Source organism: Microtus pennsylvanicus, chromosome 3 (assembly GCF_037038515.1).
Source record: "Microtus pennsylvanicus isolate mMicPen1 chromosome 3, mMicPen1.hap1, whole genome shotgun sequence".
Taxonomy (NCBI): domain Eukaryota; kingdom Metazoa; phylum Chordata; class Mammalia; order Rodentia; family Cricetidae; genus Microtus; species Microtus pennsylvanicus.
The window spans coordinates 64716016-64738199 of NC_134581.1; the positions used below are offsets into that span (position 1 = coordinate 64716016).

Below are 22184 nucleotides of genomic sequence, written 5' to 3' on the forward strand. Positions count from 1 at the left end.
ACTATGATTTAAGTCCTGGTCTGTTTCTAATTTGACAGGTATTCTAAACTGGGCATAGTGGCACTTGCCTTTAACCCCAGCACTTGGGAGACAAAGGATCTCTGTGAGTTTGAGGCCAGCCTGGTCTACATAGTGAGTTCCAGGATAGCTAGAGCTATGTAGAGAGACACAGTCTTCAAACAAAATAAACAAAACACCCATTCTATTGTCCTCCAAATCTGGCTGGTCTTCCTTAATTTACCTTAAATAAATACATAACTTTTCCTGCTTGAGACTTTGTCAACACCATGCTTTACTGTAGGATATAACACATTATTTTTCATCAAAGATTAATGTTGAATTAATGGGACAGGGTTGAAATTAGGTAAGCTTCTGGTACTGCTGTTCTTTCCAGCATTGAAAAGAAAATAATCTTTGTGTGTTTAAGTGAAGGTATTGGTTCTATCTTATGGAGTGGGCTAAAGTCCATTGAGAAAGTGGGTGGTTACTCCTTTGACATTAGTGCTGCCATTGAACCAATGGGCCTGTCTTACCAAGTTGGCTGTGTATTGTAGGTCACATTCATAGCTGGATGAGAGTGATGACTATCTTTGCCTCGGTAGCATGTTTAGTACTTTATACACTGTAAATGCTACCTAGTAAGGATGAAACTTCCAGGTTGGTACTTGCTTGATATCTCCATGTTTTGTGACTCAAGTATATGGTGTTTTCAGCAGTGGAGTCTTACCATTAAGTTCTAGAGCATAACAAGAGTAATGGCAATAGCCTGTACCATTTGGGGATTACCTATGGGACCTCACTGGTCAACAACTCAGAGAAGTAACCCATTCTTGGCATTGAACTTTTATTTGTTAGCCTATGGTGTCTAGTAGGGGCATTGTCATTCTGTTTGAATGGAATTTAATTCCACTTAAACGTTCAAATATGTGTATAATTTTAGGAACCTTTGCAGTAATAGACTTTCATATCGCCTTTTTAAAAGGTCTTTAGAGGGACTGGAGAGGTGGCTCAGTGATTAAGTATGCTTATTGCTCTTACAGAGAATACAAGTTTGGTTGCCAGCATGCACATCAAGTGACTCATAATTACCTGTAATTCAGTTCCATGGGATCTGACACCCTTCGTCCTCTACAGCCACCTGCCTGCATATAATGCACATAAACTCATAGACAGACGTACACATTAATTTAAAATTTTTATTAAAAAGGCAACATTTTTATCTTAAGGCTCTCTGAAATTCTCTACAGGCATGTCTGAAAGATGACTTCTCTCCTGGGAAGTAAGTAGTTTAAGTATGGTGTTATATTACCATTTTTATTATTATTGGATTGGTGTGGTAGCATACACATTGATCCTGGCACTCCGGAGGTAGAGACAAATGAGTTCTGGGCCGGCCTGGCCTATATAGTGAGCAGCAGTACAGCCAGGGCTACATAGAGAGACCCTGTTTCAAAAAAATGAAACAGAACAAAACAAAATTCTTTGTTTTGTTTTTGAGGCAGGGTTTCTCTTTGTAATAGCCCTGGCTGCCCTGGATTTTGCTTTGTCGACCAGGCTGGCCTTGAACTCAAAAGAATCTGCTCCCTCTCCTTCCTGAGTACTGGGATTAAAGGTGTGTGCCGCCACCACCACCTAGCCAAAATTCTTATTATTTAAGCTACATATTTATTTGTGTTTCAGCTTCACACTTGTTCCTGTATGGCTTTTTAAATGATTCTGTTATTTCTTTAGTAATGTTCTAGCTTCATTTTAATGTGATACATATTCGATGGATAACTTTCAAAGTAACTTATGAATTACTGAACATTCGATTATTAAATTTATAAGGATAACTTAAATTCTGATTTCACATACTCAGTAAATTCTTATGATTGGAAAATTCTCTTGTGTTCTATTATATAATTAACGTACCAGGTAAAACTAATTAAAAGTATTTGAGGCCCCTAGCAAAATCTGTAATTAGACATGCTGTTTATAATTAATTGTCTCTTCTCATTATTACCTTTTCCTTCTCCTTTGAATTAATCACTTATGTTCTTTATTAATGATTCTTGTCTTTTTGACCAAGACAATGATGAGAATTCTATGATCACACTGGATGGTTATAGGAATTTAATATTTAAACTTTTTTTTAAAAACATAAAACAATTAGAGTTATGTACTCTTATTATGAAGCAGCATGTTGAAGACTTTTACCCTTGTTATCAAATTGAGAACTTATTTTATCAGAAGCTAAAGGCAGCATAGAAAACAGGTGAATATGACCATTTTCTTATATAGCTTTTAAGGATCTGGATTTTTCTTGCAAATCTGGCTAGTGTCTGTCTAATTTTGACAGGATTCTAATGGTCCTTGAGTCATTGGTAGGCCTAATTATGTCCTCATTTATTTTGTCAAAGAACTAAAAATCTGCTGTAGTAGACTATGTAAGAGGCAGTGCCCTTCATTTTGGATATAAATAACAAGAGTGTAATTTAGAGTAATTATCAGTCAAAACAACAGAGGCACCACCCAGCCAAGATGACCCTAGCACTGGATCGTGGTCTTGAGGAAGTCTTCCATCCTTTATTCTGTGTTAAGCTTGCCTGCTTGGTTGCTGGGTTGTTGTTGTGGTGGTGGTGATCATGCTTTCAATAGGTACCTTAGAGCTGGTGGGGTATGAGGCAGTGCCAGGACCAGGCTACATTACAAAGTAGCGAGGTCCTTGGGTCCACCACTTCAAGATGTGCTGTAGTGTACCGTCTTATTGTTAGTTTTGTCAGGAGGTGTTCAGATACTCTCTGCAGAGAGCTTGCCTTCTGTGTCAAAGACAATTGCAACTAGTTTGTGGAATACTTCATGAAGGTTTGTAAAACGTACACAGAAAAGATTGAAATATTGTTGTTTGAATTAAATGAGTAAAAGTTGATCATCATTTTATATGAAATAAGCCGGTTTCAGAAAAACATTTTCCTCTTGTGAAGTCTCTAGCTTCTTATTTTATTTTATTATCTATAAACATGAAAGTAGAAAGGAGACTATTTTGGAAGATGAAGTGAAAAAGGGGAGATTGCAGGCAGAACAAACAAAAGCAAGGAGGGATGTGTACATGATCATACATGTTACATACATGTACGAAAATGTTACAGAGAAGCCTCTACTGTCTATTATCATCTATCTATCTATCTGTCTATCTATCTATCTATCTATCTATCTATCTATCTATCTATCTATCTATCTACATAGGGTCTCACTGTTTATCTCTTGTCTATTCTGGAACTTGCCATTGAGACTAGGTTGGTCTCAAGCTCAAGTTCTGCCTCTGCCTCCAAAGTGCTGGGCTTAATCTCATGATTTTTGAAAACATTAATGATATTGATAAACAAAGGTTAGATAGCTACAAGAAAGTATATAGGGCAAGAATTTTGAGCATTTTGGGGTGGGGCAGCGACCAGTGTGACTTCTGTCACAAGTAAAACTTTGCCAAATATTTTTGAGGAGATTCTAAATGAATTGAGGTTGAGATAAAAAAGCAAAGGCCTAAGAACATAAGAAAATGTACAGTAAATTCATAGACAGAGGAGAAAAGGTTGTTTTAGTTACTGTTGTGTTTTTTAAAATAATTTTTATTTGTATTTTATGTATATTGGTATTTTGCATGCATGTATGTCTGTCCCCTGGAACAGGAGTTACAGATGGTTGTGAGCTGCCATGTGTGTGCTGGGACTTAAACCTGTGTCCTCTGGAAGAACAACCAGCACTCCCAACTCCTGAATCATCTCTCTGGCCCCATGAGTCATATTTCTATACTGTTGTGTTTTGAAAATACACTGTGAACAAGGCAACCTCCCCCCCCCCCCCCCCCCGAGACAGGGTTTCTCTGTATAGCCCTGTGTATCCTGGAACTCACTCTGTAGACCAGGCTGGTCTTGAACTCAGATCACTTGCCTCTGCCTCCTGGGTGCTGGGATTAATGCCATGTACCAGCACTGCACAGCAAACAAAGCAATTTATAAAAGGAAGCATTTAATTGGGAACTTGCTACAATTTCAGTAGGTAGTTTTTGATCACCATGGGTGGGAAGCATGGTGGCAGACAGGCAGGCAGGCATAGTGCTGGAGCAGTAGCTGAGCACTTGCATCCTGTCTACCAGCATGAGACAGAAGGAGCGAGATTGGGGAACAGTGTGGGCTTTTGAAGCCTTGAAGCCCTCTCCAGTGACACTCCTCCTCCAACAAGGTTTTTTTAATCCTTCCTAAACAGTCCACCAACTGAGAGCCAAACATTCAAAATATATTTATATGAACCTATGGGGGCCATTCTCATTCAGACTACCACAAAGATCAAAATACTTTTTTGGAGATTTGCTTTTTAAGTTGGATAAATAACACCATATTTGTACTTTTGAAATTGCTTCCTTTGGTTAGAGAACTACTGGAGTGTTTGATATGGAAGTTTCTTCAACTGTGTCCAAGTTCACTTAGACATAGGAAAAGTAGGCACTGTAGGAATTTGTTTAGTGTTCAGGGCTGGACTACATTGATAGAACAAGAGTGCAATTAAAATCTCTCTGGTTCACCAAGAGGCTTCTAATGAGCAAACAGATTGAGAATGCTAGTTTTTTTAATGACATCAAACTGTTGCCTGTGAGGCTTTTTGGCTGACATGAAACTAATTTTGCTTAATGGCTATGGAGGCCTACAAATTCAAATGTGCAGAAAGTGCAGTAAATAACTAACCTGTCAGATCCCGGTTGCTTGTCATCTTTTCTGTGAATAGCAGCTTTTGTTTCCAGATTGTCAGAAGCAATTATATGAACCCCTTCAAGATTGTATTTGTATATACTGTGTAATTTAATTCAAAGCCATCTAAATATAGTAGATCAGCAACAGCAAAACACTGCATCATTCTATGCGTGGAATCGGGGAACACATCTCTGCACATCTCTTATTCCAGAGAACTTTTGAAATATGTCAAACATTTGTTGTGTAGGTTCTTGTTTTATTGCGAGAATTGATGCACATCCTTGAAATACAGTAGAGTCATGGGAAATAGAGAAAATGTTTTCTCTATGATTGTGCAAGCTAGTTTTATGTCAACTTGACACAAACTAGTGTCACTAGAGAGGAGATAGCCTCAACTGAAAAATGGCCTCCAAAAGATCAGCTGTAGGCAAGCCTATAGGGTATTTTCTTAACTTAGTGATTAATATAATAGGTCCAGCCTATTGTAGATGGTACCACCTCTGGGTTGGTGGTCCTGGATCCTATAAGAAAATAGGTTGAGCAAACCATAAGGTGCAGGCCAGTAAGCAGTACTCCTCCATGGCCTCTGCATCAGCTCCTGCCTCCAGATTCTTGCCTTATTTGTGTTTCTGTCCTGACTTCCTTCATTGTTGATCAGCGATGTGGAAGCTTAAGCTAAATAAACCCTTTCCTCCTTAAGGTCATGGTGTTTCATCACTGCTGTGATAACCATAATTAAGACATTGACTACTCAGCTTACTGAGCCATCCGAAAGCATTTTTTCTTTGCTAGGATTGTGTGGAATACAAAGGTGAGCAAGTGATACTTTTCCCTTCTTTTGTTTTGTTTTGTTTTATTTCGAGGGTCTTTTTATCCTGGTTCTGGCTGTCCTGGAGCTCACTGTGTAGACCGGACTGATTGTGAACTCACAGAGATCCACCCTCCACTGACTGAGTGCTGCCCAGCTGCAAGTATATTTTTCTGGGCATCTAGTTAGGAATTTTCTTTTGAAATTATGTAGTAAATATGGTTATTTTGGTGTATGTTTATATCTGGTGTTAAAGATGACAGTAAAGATTTGAGTTGCTAATAGTTTGTTTCAAAGGTGATTTTGGATAGGAGTGGCTTTAGGTTTTCTGATGGCTTCCTTTTTGCTCATCAGTGTTACTGTTTATTTCCTAATACTCCAATTAGTAAAGACTATTTCCAATGAAATGTTTATCATATTCTAATATTATTGAGCAATATTTAGATAGCATTGGATTAGCATAGATTGAATGGAATATCAGTTGTTACTATTTGTAGGATGAATTTACTCAGTAAAAAGGAACCAAAGTAATCAGCATGTGAAAAGTCTTAGTTCTTTTAATGTGCTTAATGTCATGAAAAGAGTAGTTTAACCTTAAATACACAGGGTTTGTTCAAGTTTGCAGGTGCATTCCATTTTTGTAGTTAATAAAAGCTCTCAGAACTTAAGCGGAAGCAGTTCGACTACTTTGAGTACTGATAATTAGCATATTAAATCTAAGGGTTTTGATAACTTAAAAAAGTATTTAGTTTGGATCCTTGCCAGCTGCCATGGCTAAAATGTCTGCAGGTATGTCTGTAGGTTCAAATGCTGTCACTGGTGGTAATTGGCAGACCCAAAAGCAAGTCGATAAGGTGGCTGATACCATGAGAGCCAGTATGGAGAAGGTGTTGGAAAGCTACCAGAGCTCTCATTTAGATGATCAAGCAAATGCACTTCAGACTGGTTCTTGTCATTTTGAAATAAGTGCTGCCAAATTGGAGAAATCATATTGGTGAAAGAACTGCAGGATGGGGCACTAGATAGGGATCAGGATCCTGGTGATCATCACAGTTGGCGCCATCATCACCATCATATCATTATCATCATCGTTGTGTGGTGTGTCTCCTGTCTTCAAGACTTTCAACATAGAACCTGCTATGTTATCAAGCGTACTGTCTTAGTTAGGGCTTCTGTTGCTGTGCAGACACCATGACCACAGCAACTCTTATAAAGGAGAGGCTTACAGTTCAGAGGCTTTAGTCATCCATTCTTATGGCAGGAAGGTTGGTGGCACAGAAGCAGATGTGGTGCTGGAGAGGTAGCTGATGTTCCACATCCAAATCACAGGCAGCAGGAAGAAAGAGCAACACTAGCCCACCCCCAGTGACACACCATTTCCAAAAAGACCACACCTACTCAAAAAAAAAAAAACCACCCCACACCCCTTAAGATAATAGCACTCCCTATAAGCCTATGGGGACCATTTTCATTCAAATCACCACACTTACCTCCCGTTACTTTCAAATGGTTGCTTGTGTTAGTTTCCATACAGGTCAATGTCAAGGAAATGTGCCTTTGTTTTTAACATACAGTCGAAACTGGAGGTGTGGCCAACCCCTCCCACATTTTACACAGTGCCTTTACAGGTTTATATGGATTGACTGGGCAAGAGGACTTCTGATGCTCCATTCTGGCTTTAGAGACCTCATTGAAAAGTCAGAGGTTATTCCATGGGTCTGATTTTCTATGTTACTTGATCTTTTTCCCTTGCAACTTTTACTATCATTCTTTGTTCTCTATGTATGGTGTTTTATTATTTGTCATGGGCAATTTCTTTTTCTTTCTTCTCTCTCTCTCTCTTTATTTTTTAATTTAATTTATTTTTTTAAAAACAGGGTTTTTCTATGTAACCCCGCTGTTCTGAAACTTGCTCTGTAGACCAGGCTGGCCTTGATGTCAGATATCCACCTGCCTCTGCCTCTCCTGGGATTAAAGGTGTTCATCACCTCTGTCCAGCTAGGGAATTTCTTTTCTGGCCCTATTTGGTGTTCTGTATACTTTATATAGTTTAATAGGTACCTGCCTCTTTAGGTTGAGTAAAATTTTTTCTGTGATTTTGTTAAAAATATTTTCTGTGCCTTTGAATTGTTTTTTTTCCTTCCTCTATTTTTATTATTTATAGATTTGGTCTTTTCATAGTATACCAGATTTCCTGGATTTTTGTACCTGATTTTTTTTTTTTTTGTAAAGACAGGGTTTTTCTGTGTCATTCTGGCTGTCCTGAACTTTCTATTCTAGTTCAAGCTGGCCTTGAATTTGTATATCAATCTACCTTTGTGTGCTGGTATTAAAGGCGTGCACCACCACCACCACCACTGGGCTTGTTTTTAGTTTTAACATATCTTGACTAAGGTATCCATTTCTTCTACCTTGTCTTCAATGCTTGAGAATCCTCTCTTCCATGTCTTGTACTTTGTTGGTGAGGTTTACCTCTGAGGTTTTTTGTTTGGCTTTAAATGTTCCAGCTTTATTTCAGTTTTTGTTTTCCTTAGAGATTCAATTTCTACTTTCATGTCTTCAACTTTTTCATTATTTTATTTCATTTTTTTGTGTTCTCACAGACTTCAGTAAGGGATTTATCCATATCCTCTTGAAGGTCCTTGATCATACCTATGATTGGTGTTTGTCTTGTGTTTTCAGTCGTATTGCACCACGGGGCTGCTAAGGGTACCTGTGGAAGGAAGCATATCGTCTTGACTATTCATGTTTGTGGTTTTTTGCTGGAGTCTAGCATTTAGAGTCATGACAATTAAGGTGCTTATAGGTGCTGATACCCAGTTTTGCCTTTGTTGGGTGGGTGTTTCTTTCCTTGGTTTCTATTGTTCTTTCTTGATCTTAGGAAAGTGTGGAGTCTGTGGGTTCCCTGCTCTGTTCAGTAGCACTAGAATGCCCCAAAATTTGTGTTTGTGTGCAAAGCATCAACAGTCAGAATGTCATAGAATCTGATTCTGGTTCTTTTTTCTCTTCCCCTATATCAGTGAAATGATAGAATCATTGAATATGTTCCGTGTAGTATGTCTCGCTGTGGGAAGGCAACTTCAGCTCAGGGCTTCCTTCATGGTCTGACTCTGTAATCTTGATGCTCTCTCCTTGGTATTCAGACCTATGTGACTTATCTGTTCCTGCATTAACCCAGGAATACCTTGCTTGTGTGCATTAGTTGGGAACTTGCCCACTATGATGACCTGAATAAGGTGTTTACTTACATGAAAAAGTTTCTATGTGTGGGTGTTTTGCCTGCTTGTATGTGTTTGCAGCACATGCATGCAGTACCTATACAGGTCAGAAGAGGGTGTGTTGTAGAATATTATTTAAGGTGTCTTACATCTTGTTTATGTTCTGGAATATTCGTTTAACAATGTAAAGGTGTTGGGCTGGAGAGATGGCTCAGCGGTTAAAGGCATTGCCTGCTCTTCCAAAGGTCCTGAGTTCAATTCCCAGCAACCACATGGTGGCTCACAAGCATCTGTAATGAGATCTGGTGTCCTCTTCTGGCATACACACAGACAGAATATTGTATACATAATAAATAAATTAATTAATTAAATGCTGCGTTTGTTTAACTCTGTGAAGCTACTATTCTTGCTTGTTTAAAACACCTGATAATCTAATAATTAGCCAAGCAGGAGAAAGGATAGCTTAGGCTGGCAGGAAGAGAGCATAAATAGAAGGAGGAACTAGAGAGCAGGGGGAAATGCAAGAGAACAAGGAGAGGAGGAATTCAGGGGCCGGCCACCCAGCAACCTAGCCTCCCACGAAGAAAAAGTGAAAGTAAGATTCACAGAAGAAAAGGAAAAAGCCCAGAGACAAAAGGTAGTCAGGATAATTTAAGTTAAGAAAAGCTGGCAAGAAGTAAGCCAAGGTAAAGCCAGGAATTCATAAGTAAGAATAAGCCTCCATGTGTGATTTATTTGGGAGCTGGGTGGTGGGCCCCCAAAAGATCAAAAAACGAAACACAGCTAACAACAAGGGTGTCAGATTCCCCTGGGACTAGAGTTACAGATGGTTGTGACCTGCTATGTGATTGCTGGGAATTGACCCTAGGTCCTCTGAAAGAGCAGCCAGTGCTCTTAACCACCATGTCATCTCTCTACCTCCTGTTTTATCTCTTTATGAAATATTTAGTTCAGAAGCCAGCAAACTCTTTGGTAAAGATATACTATTTGAAGCTTTTGTGGGCACAGAATGTCTGTATTGCATATTTTTCTTTTGTCTTTAATGTCTTTTAGCTATGTGTATGTATGCCATGTATGTGCCTGGTGCCCACAGAGGCTAGGAAAGAGCATCATGCCCTGAAACTGGAGTTAAGATGGTTGGGAGCTGTTGTGGGCGTTCTGAGAATCAAGTTTTGACCCTCTGGAAGTAGCAAGTGCTCATAACTGTTGAGTCATCTCTCTAGTCCCTCTTTTGCAGATTCTTACTTGTTAACATTTTAAAAAGTCATAATCATTCTCTCGAGATTCTGACAAAAACAGGCCATGGGATGGATTTGGACTCCAAGCTGTAGTTTGATTTCTGACTTAGTTATTTGTGGTCTTTATTACTGAAATTAACTGCTACAGAATTTAGAGACCAAGTTTGTTTTTCCTGTATTCACACAATTTTTCTTATTAGATATTAAGCAATTTTGATGGATAATTTTAATAATTAATATCTTAATCATTTGAGCTTCTCGTATTGTTAGGGTCTAGCTCTTTATTGGTATAAGTGAGTTCTAATATAAATCTTAACTTGAAGTTTTATTTTTGCACATACCCACATTATTCTCTCACTGAACACTTCCTTTTCCCAGTAAACCCCCTTAATTCCATCTTTTTTTATAAAATGTATGACTCGTGTTTAATTGGAGTTGCTTACATGAGCATGGGTGGATACGGCTATTTATTTTAGTAAGGTCAGCTTAACAGTGTCTATACCAGTGAGGAATTGACTTCCCCTCCTTCAGCAACCATTAAATGCCTGTAGTTTTTTAGGGAGGGAGGGATCTTCCTAAGCTCCCCCTCCAGGCATGGTGGCATGTTCTCCAAGTCCTATGTTGTGAAGGTCTTGTGCAGTTAACCATAACGTGTGAGTTCATAAGCTCAATAACTGTGCCATGTCCAGAAGATAGAGTTGCCTGGCACTATCCCCTCCTCCATCCCTTCTGTTCTTTCTGCCTCCACATCTATGATGTTCTCTAAGCCTATAAATGTCCTATTTAGGGCTGACCATTCAATAGTAGCTTATTCTCATCACTTTGAGTCTTTGTATTCTCCACTGCCCAGTGCAGAAAGAAGTTTTTCTGATCAATGCTAAACTCAGCACTAACCTGTGTGTGCAAACATTAAGTATTTAGAGGGCAGCTTGGCAAATGTTACTTAGCCGAACAGTTGTAGTTGGTTCCTCCTAGGACCTATGACCTTCCCAGCTATGGACTTTTGTCCAGGTTTACAGTGTCAGATATGATTTTTTTCCCACAGAGAAAGTTGGTTAACAGTGAGTACATGCTGCCTGACAGACAGGTTGGTGTTGTAGCACACAGGGTTCCCAGCTGGGAAAGACTTGCTGACTTCCCTCCCCCAGCAGCTCACCAGCACTCTGAAAGCTAGCCAGCAGGGAGGAGGTGTCCAGCTCCATTCTAGATTGATTTCTCTGTTTTGCAATGGCAGTGCTTGGTGTCTTGGTTCTTGATCAGTGGGGCTTTCCCATTTATTTCTGGTGGGCAACCAAGAGCAATGCTAATTTTCGGGACCCTTTAGGGCCTCCCTGACCAACAATTCAGGAAGGTTCCCATACCCAGCACTGGGATTTCTGTCTAATAAACTGTAGCTTCTGGGAGCAACATTATTTGTCCATGTGGGATACTTTCATTTTCTTTTCAATTACATTTTTAAGTTAGCTTATGAAGTGGTAGGTCTCTATAGGATTTTTTAAAAAAATTCATCCTCAATATTGGTTAACTCTTCCCCTTACCCATTCCTTTCTTCATTTCCCACCCTACTCCTGCTTATTCAAAAGATGTTACTGGAATAATAATAATAAGTTACTAGATAAAGGACTTGAGTTTTGAGTGTCTCTGTGTATATGGTGAATGTGTGTGAGTATGCAGGTGTGTGTCCACATACATGTGGAGACCAGAGCAAGACATCAGGTGTTCTCCCCTTTTGCTGTTGGCCTTATTACCTCGACTCAGTGAGCTCTCTGAATTTGCCTGTTTCTGCTCCTAAATCTCAGGGTCATGGGCACATGAGGCATGCCAGCCTTTTTATATGACTGCTGGGATTCTAACTCAGGACCTCATGCCTACAGAGCAAGTGCTTTTACCCACTGAGCCATTTTTCTAGTCCCAGGACTTGGACTTTTTTAAGGCTGTTGTTGACTATTAAAACATTGCTTTCCAGAAAGGTTTTTACTAGTTTACATAATGAAAAAAAAAGATAGTCATATATATTATTCTAATATATATTGTGGTCTAATACATTATATAATCTAGAACAGCCTAGATTATGCTATAGTGACAAATAATCCCCCAAACTTTGTGACTTATTACAACAAAGTGTTTTTGTGTGTGTTTTGTTTGTGTATGTATTTTGTTGTTGGTTGTTGTTGAGCCTACCATTTTGAGTCATTTAGGTGGCCATCATCTCCGCAACCTTCATCTATCCCATTAGTTACTTCTGTAATCTCTGTGCTGGTCTTCCAGTTGTGTGGTGGCCTAAAGTTTATACCTAGAAATGTTTCAGTCTATATCCATTTAGTAGTAAGATAGATATGCCAAACTTGAAAGAAGGTCATGAAGTGCAGTCTACCATGAATTAAATTTTTTCTATTATTCATTTATGGTGGGGAGTCCAAACATGCCACTGTGGATGTGTGCAGTCAGAGAACAACTTGTGGGACTCAGCTCTTTCCTTCTGCTATGGAGGTGCCAAGAATTGAACTCAGGTCATCAGGCTTGGCAGCATGTACCATTATCCATCAAGTCATTTTGCCTTTGACAAATGGCCAAAATTTTAAAAACAACTATAATTCATCAGCAAAAGATGATGATAGCTTATGTTAATTCGATTTTTTGCCAATATAAAGAATTTTGTTTTGTATTTAGAAGAGTTTTTAAAATTTAAGTTTCTGTTTGATTTATCTTTTATAAATATGTTCTCTTGGCTTGCTTTTACACTTTCTAGTTTTCAAAATATGTTTTTTTGTTTTTTTTTTGTGGAGATAGTAGTCATTGATAGTACTAGTACAGAAGCCAATTTTCCCCTCTCCTCTCCTCTCTTCTCCCTTCCGCTCCCCTTTCTTTCCCACAGCTAGCTGGCCCCTGAGTTCTGGGGAGCCATCTGTTTTTGCCCCCATCCTGGGTTTACAGCTGTGTGAGTAGTTATAATCTCCCCTTTTATATGGATGTTAGTGATCCAAATTCTGGTTTTTATGCTTGTGCAGCAAGTTCCATGCCTTGGTGTTTCTGTTGCTGTGATAGCTTATAAATTCATCACTGAGAGAAGCTAGGGCAGGAACCTGGAGCCAGGAACCTAGAGCCAGGAACTGGAAGAGAATCCATGGAAGCGTGACTTACTGATTTAACTTCTCATTGTTTGCTCACACCTACTCTCTTATAGCTCCCACCAGCCCAGAGTTGCACATTCATAGTGAGCTGTGCCTTCCCATATCAATTATCAATAATGAAAAGGTACCACAGGTTTACCTACAGGCCAACCTGGTGGGCCATTTTCTCAATCTAAGTTCCCTTTTTCCAGATGACTGGATTGTTCCAGGTTGACATAAAACTAGCTAGCGCATGCTCTAACTCATTGAACTATCTCCCCAGCTCCAAGAGTTTTTAATTCTTGACTTGGTACAGGCCTCTAAAGAACAAATGAGCACAAAAGAATTAGTAAAATAATCAAGTTAAGGTTTCTCAGGGTGAAGAATTAAAGGGCCAGCTCAGATTTAGTTTTATTGACCATGTTTTTTTCTCCTCTTCATTTCAGGTGTCTGTCTAACCCAAGACTCATGCTCTAGATGGTTCCTGGTGATCTGTCTTATAAACCTAAGGTGAGATATTCGTGAATGCATTTGCCACTTCAAATACATTTTATTATGAGAATGTGTTGCTTCTGAAAAAGTTAAGGTGACACTCACTGTCTTTTCCTAAGTGTTTTAATGGGAAGCAAAACTAGTTTGTAGTTCTTTATGGGCTATTTGGGAAATAAACTGGCTTCATTGCTGAGATACTTTGGAGTGTCGTCCTTCCTTCCTTCCTTCCTTCCTTCCTTCCTTCCTTCCTTCCTTCCTTCCTTCCTTCCTTCCTTCCTTCTTCTCTCATATATTACATCCTAACTATCTATAGCCCCCCGCCCCTTAGTCTCTTCTTCCCACCTCCCCTTTCTCCCAGATATACCCGCTTCCATCTCCCCTCAGTAAAGAGCAGGCCTCTCAGGGACACGGCCAAACATGATATAACAAGCTGCAATAGACCATGCACATACAATCACATGAAGATGGAATGAGGCAACCCAGTCAGAGGAAAACGGTCCTACAAGCAGGCAAAAATAGTAAGAGACAGTCCCCGCTCCTACTGAAAAGTCCCACAGAAACACCAAGCTACACAGCTATAACATACATGCAGAGAGCCTAGGTCAGACTCCTACAGGCTCGCTGAACCTTTCCAGCCCCCATGAGTCCTGATCAGTTGATTCTGTGGGCTGTGTTCTCATGGTTCTCATGACTAATCCCTTTGGCTCCTACAATCCTCCTCCCTCCTCCACAGGACTCCCTGAGCTCTGCCTAATGCTTGGCTGTGGGACTCAGCATCTGTTCCCATCAGTTGCTAGATGAAGTCTCTCTGCTCTCTTTGATGAGGACTCTGTTAGGTTCCGGTCCCAGAACACTCTACAGGCAGGATAAACTTTAGGATCGAAGGTGTTGTGCCTGGGTTGGTGTTCAGTCCCTCCACTGGAGTGAGTTTTTAAAATTTCTTTTTCTTGAAAGTGGAGTTTAAGTCTATGCTGCTGATCTGACACACTTAAAGAAAATTTTTTAAAAATATTTATTTATTTACTTATTATGTATACAATATTCTGTCTGTGTGCCTGTAGGCCAGAAGAGGGCACCAGACCCCATTACAGATGGTTGTGAGCCACCATATGGTTGCTGGGAATTGAACTCAGGACCTTTGGAAGAGTAGGCAATGCTCTTAACCACTGAGCCATCTCTCCAGCCCCAAAGAAAATTTTTTTAAAAATTTTTTTAAATTTATTTATTATGTATACAATATTCTGTCTGTGTGTATGCCTGCAGGCCAGAAGAGGGCACCAGACCTCATTACAGGTGGTTGTGAGCCACCATGTGGTTGCTGGGAATTAAACTCAGGACCTTTGGAAGAGCAGGCAATGCTCTCAACCACCGAGCCATCTCTCCAGCCCTTAAAGAAAATTTTGCCATTTTAATATAATGGTCTTTAAATTATTTTATTTATTTTGAGGCAGTCTTACTATATAGCTCTAATTGGTCTGGAACTTCCTTTGTAGGCCAGCCTGGCTTAAACTCTCAGAGATCTATTCACCTGCTTCCTACTTCTTGGGTGCTGGAATTAAAGGTGTATACCATCACACCAGCTCCTGTGGTGTAACGGTTAATGCTCTGGACTCTGAATCCAGCCATCCGAGTTCATATCTCGGTGGAACCTGTTCCATGAGGAAGAGACCTGATCAGTCATTCTCAACTCAGAACATGAAACCCAGTATAAGCAGACTGTGTATGCATGCTTCATTGCTGGGGGCACGTTTCACCATCACACTCTACTCTGATATGTCCAAAGACATCCTCTATTAGTTAAGTCAGATTAAAACAACTGCTATTGGATCTCTGTGAGTTCGAGACCAGCCTGGTCTACAGAGCTAGTTCCAGGACAGGCTCCAAAGCCACAGAGAAACCCTGTCTCGAAAAACCAAAAAACAAACAAAAAACCCCTGCTATTTTACAAGGTCAGCTGGAAGAGGTTTCTGTAACTCTACTGTCTCACACTCAGTTATCATCTATAATTCCCTCTATTTGTAGCCCTATGTAATAAGGTGTATCTATTTATGTGCTAAATTGGTTTCCACACAAAGTTCCCCTTTTACAGAGTTTCTGAAGATAACATTCTACCTTGAAGCTAATACTAAAGTATTTTCTGTTTCCTTACCTGTCTTGGCTCAAGTCCTCTTCATTTCCAAATTTTCTATTAAAAAAAAAAATTGGAGCAGGCTGTGGCAGTAGCTTGGTTGGTAGAGTACTTACGTAATGCTCACAAAGCTGTAGGTTGGCTCCCCAGCTTAACATTAACCTGGCGCGGCAGTGCGTGCTTGTAATACCAGCACCTGGGAGGAGGAGTCAGGAGGACCAGAAGTTCAAGGTCTTTCCTACCTTGGGAGCTTGAGGTTAGACAGATTAATACATGAAACCCAGTCACCAAGAAAGATTTTTTCCCCCTTTCATTTAAAAATTTTGAAGTGGCCCATTGCACCTTTAGTCTAGTCTTCTACTGGGAGTCCAGGTGCTCTACGTCATTCTTGTCGCTGTCAGCATGGTCATTCTTTCCCTCAGAGATGAGTGTCAGCATGTCAGTCTGATTTCCAGAATCCTCAGTGTCTTGCATTTTAGACTTCTTGAAGTCTTTCTCCATGTTTCCCCCTAGCGTCCTAAATGTGATTGTTTAGTTCAGATCACATCTTTACTGAGAAATAATTTACATATCAAAAACTGACTTGTTTAAAGTGTACAGCTTAATAATTTTTGTTATATTTCAGAGATGTACAACCATTAACACAATTTAATTTTGAAATATTTCAACACCCTCAAAAGTACTAAATCACAGTCATCATCCCCACTGGCCGCTGATCTGCTCTGGACATTTCTTCCGCATTCTGTCGAGTCTCAACGTTCACCCATGTGGTAGCATGTATCAGTACCCGTTACCTTTCATAGAAGAATGATAGTCTGTTGTTTGCATTCGGCTCTGTGCTAGAGAAAGAGTTTCTGAGTAGTCAGGTTTTTTGTTTGTTTGTTTTTCAAGGGTTAAAATAAAATTCTTAAGATAAACAAGAGGCTGAACCTAAGGAAGTACAAGCCCCTGCTGCCGTGCAGCTCAACCGGGAGGTGGTGACCCTCCCTCTCAGTGCTTAGGACACTGAAGTGTTGTAGATCCTGGGCAGACTGAGGACCAGATAAGAGAGAAGGGTGGAAGTGTGCTGAAGGAGACTGCAGAACCAAGTCTTCCCTATTCCCCAGCTTGTGGTGAGAGGATCTCAAAGGGCTTAAGAAAAGGCCTCAACTGAAGGTCACAAAGGAACTTCTGAAAGATGCTACTGCATCTAGGAATGCAGCTCTGCAGCAACGTGTGGTAACAATGGGCTTGTGCTGGATGGGGTGGGGCATCTTCTGTGCAGTTCTCTTCAGGGCTGCAGCCTACTGGCTTTATCAAGTTTGCTCCTGTCACCAAATGTTCAGGCTCTCTGCACAGCCCTTACCATCTTCAGTACCCGTCATTCATTTCCCCCTGAGTCCTAGTGGTTCATACACTGCCCTGTGAGTGGACCCAGGGCGTCTGGGATTCCAGGGTGGTGGAAAGTGGTCTCTGGGAGTGAGTCTCAGTACCACTGCCCTTTGGTGCTCAGCACTGTTCACTACTTAGGAAGAGATGTGGCCATGGAGGTCCAAGCCCTTCATAATCTAAAGGAAATGTTACTGATAATCCTTCAGTCGACACTCCAGGCTTCACTGTTCTGAGCCTTTATTCTTTTTAGTCTATGTTTTGTTATATGTCCAGAAAGGCTTCTCTAAATTGGCATTGTTTTTGTACTTGCCTAGAACCTTTTAGTGCCTTACCTTTCCTTGGAGATTAAGTTCAGATACTCACATTGCCTTTTTGCACTTTATTTGTGTCCACTGCTCACTTTTTCATCCTTACCTATTTTTTAACTCTTTTTTTTTTTTTTTTGCTGGTAGGTACTCTTTCCTACCTGTACTGCTGCACATAAGTATCAAGCAGATGTATATTTTCTTAGTGGCTTTTTGACGTGTATTATAAAATGGGACTCATTTAATATTTAAATGCTTTACCATTCAATTGACCGTTCTCCAGGTTTTCTTTTCCCAGTCTAGCTGTTCTTTTAGCTACTTAATAATGCAGTATTTGTAAAATAATTACTGTGTGAAAGTGACTCATCCTGACTAAGTCCAGGGCTCATTGACCTGTTTGCAGAAGAATTAGCTTACTTTCTGAGCATGAAAGAAAGAAGGGCAGTTTAAAGGGTTGACTAAGGAACTTAAAGTATATGAATAGTAGAGGCATTGATGATAGAAACAGTAAACTTTTTGATTATGATAGAATATGCAGCAGCTCAGTGCCCACCTGTATGGTTGAAATCTATGAATAAAATAAACACAATAAAAATGATTCTGTCTACTTTGTCCTAAGCTAATATTAATTGAAATTTCAGTTTGGAAAATATATAAAGACCTTGTTTTGGGGAATTTTTTCCTATAATAAACATTTTTATATCATGAAGCTGACTTATTCTGCTAGATCCAGCATGGGGCTGAATCCTAGATGTGACTAGATTATGGACTGAATAAACAGTTCTTGCTGAGCAAATTTCTTTGTGTACTCAAGTCATGTGTGAGGAAGGGACCTAGGAGGAAGTGCCATGGGTTTTACTCATGATTCCAGTCTGACTGGCTGACTTTCGGTGACTTCCTTCTCCTGAGTCAATCTTACCGTGCAGACAGTTTGTGTGTACATGTGAGAGTGCTCTATAATTGGGAGTCCAGATTCGGGGCTCCTTCTCTGCCATCGTTTTAACTCCAGACTGGCCAAGCTCTAGCTGGAGCTTTTGTTTGTAAGTACCGTTAACAGTATGTATGTTCAGTTCTTACAGCTTAGGACTTAGAGTTATTTTTACTTTTATCTTCTGCTAACTCTCATTTCCCTTGCTGATAGACATGACTGTCAGGTAGTAAGCCTAAATTCTATTAATTTTCACCGATTTTGTTTCATTTAATAATGAATCTAGTGTGGTTGGTTGGTGGTATTCCTCATTTTCCTGTTGAGGAATACTCTAGAGAGATTCCATAGCTACTGAATGGTGGAGGTGTTGTTCCAGCCAGATTTCTGAATACAGTGCTCCGCTCCTTCTTTTAAACATGTGGCTTAAGTGAAGACCTGTTGCTGTGTAGCTCAGCTAAAGCAAACTTTGTAATCTCAGTTTCCCCGTTTGTCCTCAATAATGGTTAGCGTCTCTTCTGACCCACAGACCTTTGCCTTGGAATCAATCAGGTTTCTCTTTTCTGCTGAATTTTCCCGGTGGTCATTCCTTGTCTAAAATTCTGTATGAGTAGTTCATTTGTCATAGTTTTAGTTTTGTTTTTTCCCCCAAAAACAAATGAGATGGTTGTAGCACTTTGAGATCTCACTTGCTGCTGCTCTTAAAAACATCAGAATCCATAAAACTTGAACAGTGCTGGATTTCTTTTCTGCTCTGCGAATATGGAAAGTTTATCCCAGCATTAAAGTCCTCTTCTGCCTAGCCCTGTGGGAAATAGTTTTCCCTCAGCTGCTCATTGGCTGGATCATTCTCATTGTTTAGTGTCTGTTAGATTTCCTTGTCAGCTCACTAGAAATTAGTGTACCCTAACCTGGTTTGTTTCATGACTTGTGTATTGTTTCTTAGCACCTAATCACTAATTGATTGTCATTCATTTTACATTTACTTCTCATGGGCTCAAGGGACAGTGTGTTTTATTGTTCTATTCCTAGGATCTGAAATAGTGTCTACCATAATAGTGATCTAATAAATGCCTTTGACGTACCAAAGAATGCATGCATTTTCTGTTTATGTATCAGTATCTTCTTCCTTCCTTTCATTTCTCTGTGCCTGCCCTCCTTCCCTCCCTCCCTCTCTAACTGCCTCCCTCCTTCCTTCCATCCTTCCTTACTTTCTTGGGAAGTAAAAATCTATCAATGTTTTCTTCAGTTAATGTTTATGTACCTTTGATATTTTTCCTTTGGTTTGTTATTCTGACCCTAGTAGGCTTATTTTGGAGGATGGGAAAACCTCACAATTCTTTTTTGTTGTTCGTTTGTTTTTTTCGAGACAGAGTTTCTCTTTGTAACAGTCCTGGCTGTCCTGGAACTCACTCTGTAGACCAGGCTGGCCTTGAACTTGCTGAGGTCTGCCTGCCCCTGCCTCCCAAGTACTGGGATTAAAGGCGTGCGCCACCACTACCTGGCAACCTTACAATCCTTAAACTTGAGAAGTGACTATTTCAGTGTATCCACTGCTTTCTGGGTGGGTGACAGGGCCAGTACAGTCTAGTCACAAACGCAATGAACGGGTAAGAAAGCTGACTGCCAACATCTGCTGCCATCCTGCTTGAGTTGTCCTTTCCCCCAAGGGCTTGTCACTGTCAGCTCAGCAAAGTGAAATCCTCTTCTCACAAACACCTTCTGCAGGACTGTGGGACAGAAATGACGGCGGGTTTACAAAGTAAGCTAAAATGTGTTGCCAGACAAAGCAGAACAATTTCCTGCTGCTCTAACTTGAGCCCTGAGTCAGGATAGCAACATGTATTCTCAGGAGGAATGACATTGAAACTCTTGTCACGTCCAAAGGGTAGAGTTAATAGCGTATTTACCAGTACTGGTAACAACGTGACAACCGCACAGCTTAGACTTTTGATTCTTAGAGCTCCTGTTTATGTCATAGTCTTTCTGTATTTGTTTAACTTTATGAAAAAGAAAAGGAATTTTTGAAGTCCGGTTTCTTTGCCACTTTATTCTTTCAGCTGTTACTTTATTCAATATAAATCTCTCTCTCCCCCTCCCCGCTCTGTGTTTGTGCACGCGCGCGCGCGCATTGCATGCATACCATTGTATATATACTTGTGTTCATGTGCACTCACATGGAGCCCAGATCAGGATGTTGGGTGTCATCCTCTATTGTGTTCTGCCGTATTTCCTCAAGAGAGGGTCTCACTGAGTCCGAAGCTTGCTGTTTTTGCTGGGCTGTTGGCTAGCAAGTTCTCTAGACCCTTCTGCCTCTGCTCCCTGATGGTAAGTTTACAGATGTGTATAGCTATGCCCTACTTTTTTTAAAAAATGAATTATTGTAAAAACCCTTTCTTGAAGGTTTATGTCTGCTGAAAATATTTTGTTTCAAAAATTAAGAGGAGTTGCATGTAAAATAGGGTACTAAATAACTTTTTAGTTGTGTGAGATGCGTGGTAAAATGCTGCCCTGGTTGTCTAATGAATGGAAAAAAATCACAGTCGTCACAATTAATGGAGAAGTTTAAGATTTAACACCTTTCATGATGAAAACAGTTATCATCAAACTAAGAATAGAAGTGTTTCACCTAATGAAGTCCATTTATGCAGTGCTCACAGCCTGCTTACACTGCAGTGTGAACTGTAAGCTTTTCCTCTGACATCAAGAGCAAAGCAGGGACACCGTATTAGGAATTCTAACCAAAGCAATCAGAAAAAGAAAATGAAATGTTCCAGCCTGGATAGGAAAAAAATAATTTCTGTTTGCCATGAACTTAATGTTATAGGTAGGAAATTCTAAGATTAAGCTAAAAATTGTTAGAATTAACAAACTCAGCTGTTTTATACCATCCATATTAGCCCACTGAATAATGTATTTCAATACATTAGCAGTGCAACAATGTGAGAAATAAAAAGTAATTAGTAAGCTTTACTAATGAGGTGAAAAACTTTAAACATTGAAAACTACTAAGTACTGTAGAAGAAATTAAAGACACCACTTATGTCTTCTATTTATGTAACGGACACATATTATGTATTCATGGATCTGAAGACATTGTTACTATACAAAGTAGTTTATAGTCTCAGTATAATTCCTGTCAAAACCCCTGTGATTTTTTTTTTCAGAAACAAAAATTCATCTTAAACTCATGGAATCTTAAGGGTTCTGAAACAAAATCCCATGAAAAGAACTAAGTGGAAGTCATGTGCTTCCCAGTTATCTCAGAACCTAAAACTGGGTGCCCAGGATGACTTAGTGAGTAAAGTGCTTCCCATGCAAGTCTGAAAACCTGAGCTTAAACTCTGTGCTGGCATAAGCTAGAGTCATCAGAGAGGAGAGAGCCTCACTTGAGAGAATGTGTGCAGAAAATTGGGATGTAGGCAAGCCTGTAGAATATTTTCTTAAATTGGTGGTTGATGAAGGAGGGTCCATCCAGCCCATTGTGGGTGGTGCTACTCCTGGTCTGGTGGCTCTGATTCTATAAGAAAGCAGGCTGAGCAAGCCATGAGAAGCAAGCCAGTATGCAGCACACCTCCATGGCTTCTGCATCAGGTCCTGTCTCCAGGATCCTGGCCTGTTTGAATTCCTGTCCTGACTTCCTTTGGTAATGGACTTTGATACGGAAATAAGCCAACTAAACCCTTTCCTCCCTAAATTGCTTTGGACAAGGTGTTTTATAACGGCAGTAGTAACCCTAACTAAGACATCCCCCAAACCCATTTTTAAAAGCCAGGTGCTGTGGCACACATCTCTAACCCCTGCACTCTTATGGGGGAGATGGAAGATGAGCACAGACTTGCCTGGAAGCTCACAGGCCTAGACA

At 40.0% G+C, this 22184-nt stretch overlaps 1 protein-coding gene across 2 annotated transcripts in view; it reads left to right on the top strand.

Annotated features, from left to right (window-relative positions):
* Peak1 (pseudopodium enriched atypical kinase 1) overlaps window positions 1-22184 on the top strand; it is a 209930-nt gene that overhangs the window by 27953 nt on the left and 159793 nt on the right. For both annotated transcript variants that reach the window (XM_075965832.1, XM_075965833.1), the window contains exon 2: window positions 13545-13608. The gene's annotated coding sequence lies outside the window, so the exon portion shown is untranslated. The remainder of the gene's footprint in view (window positions 1-13544; window positions 13609-22184) is intronic.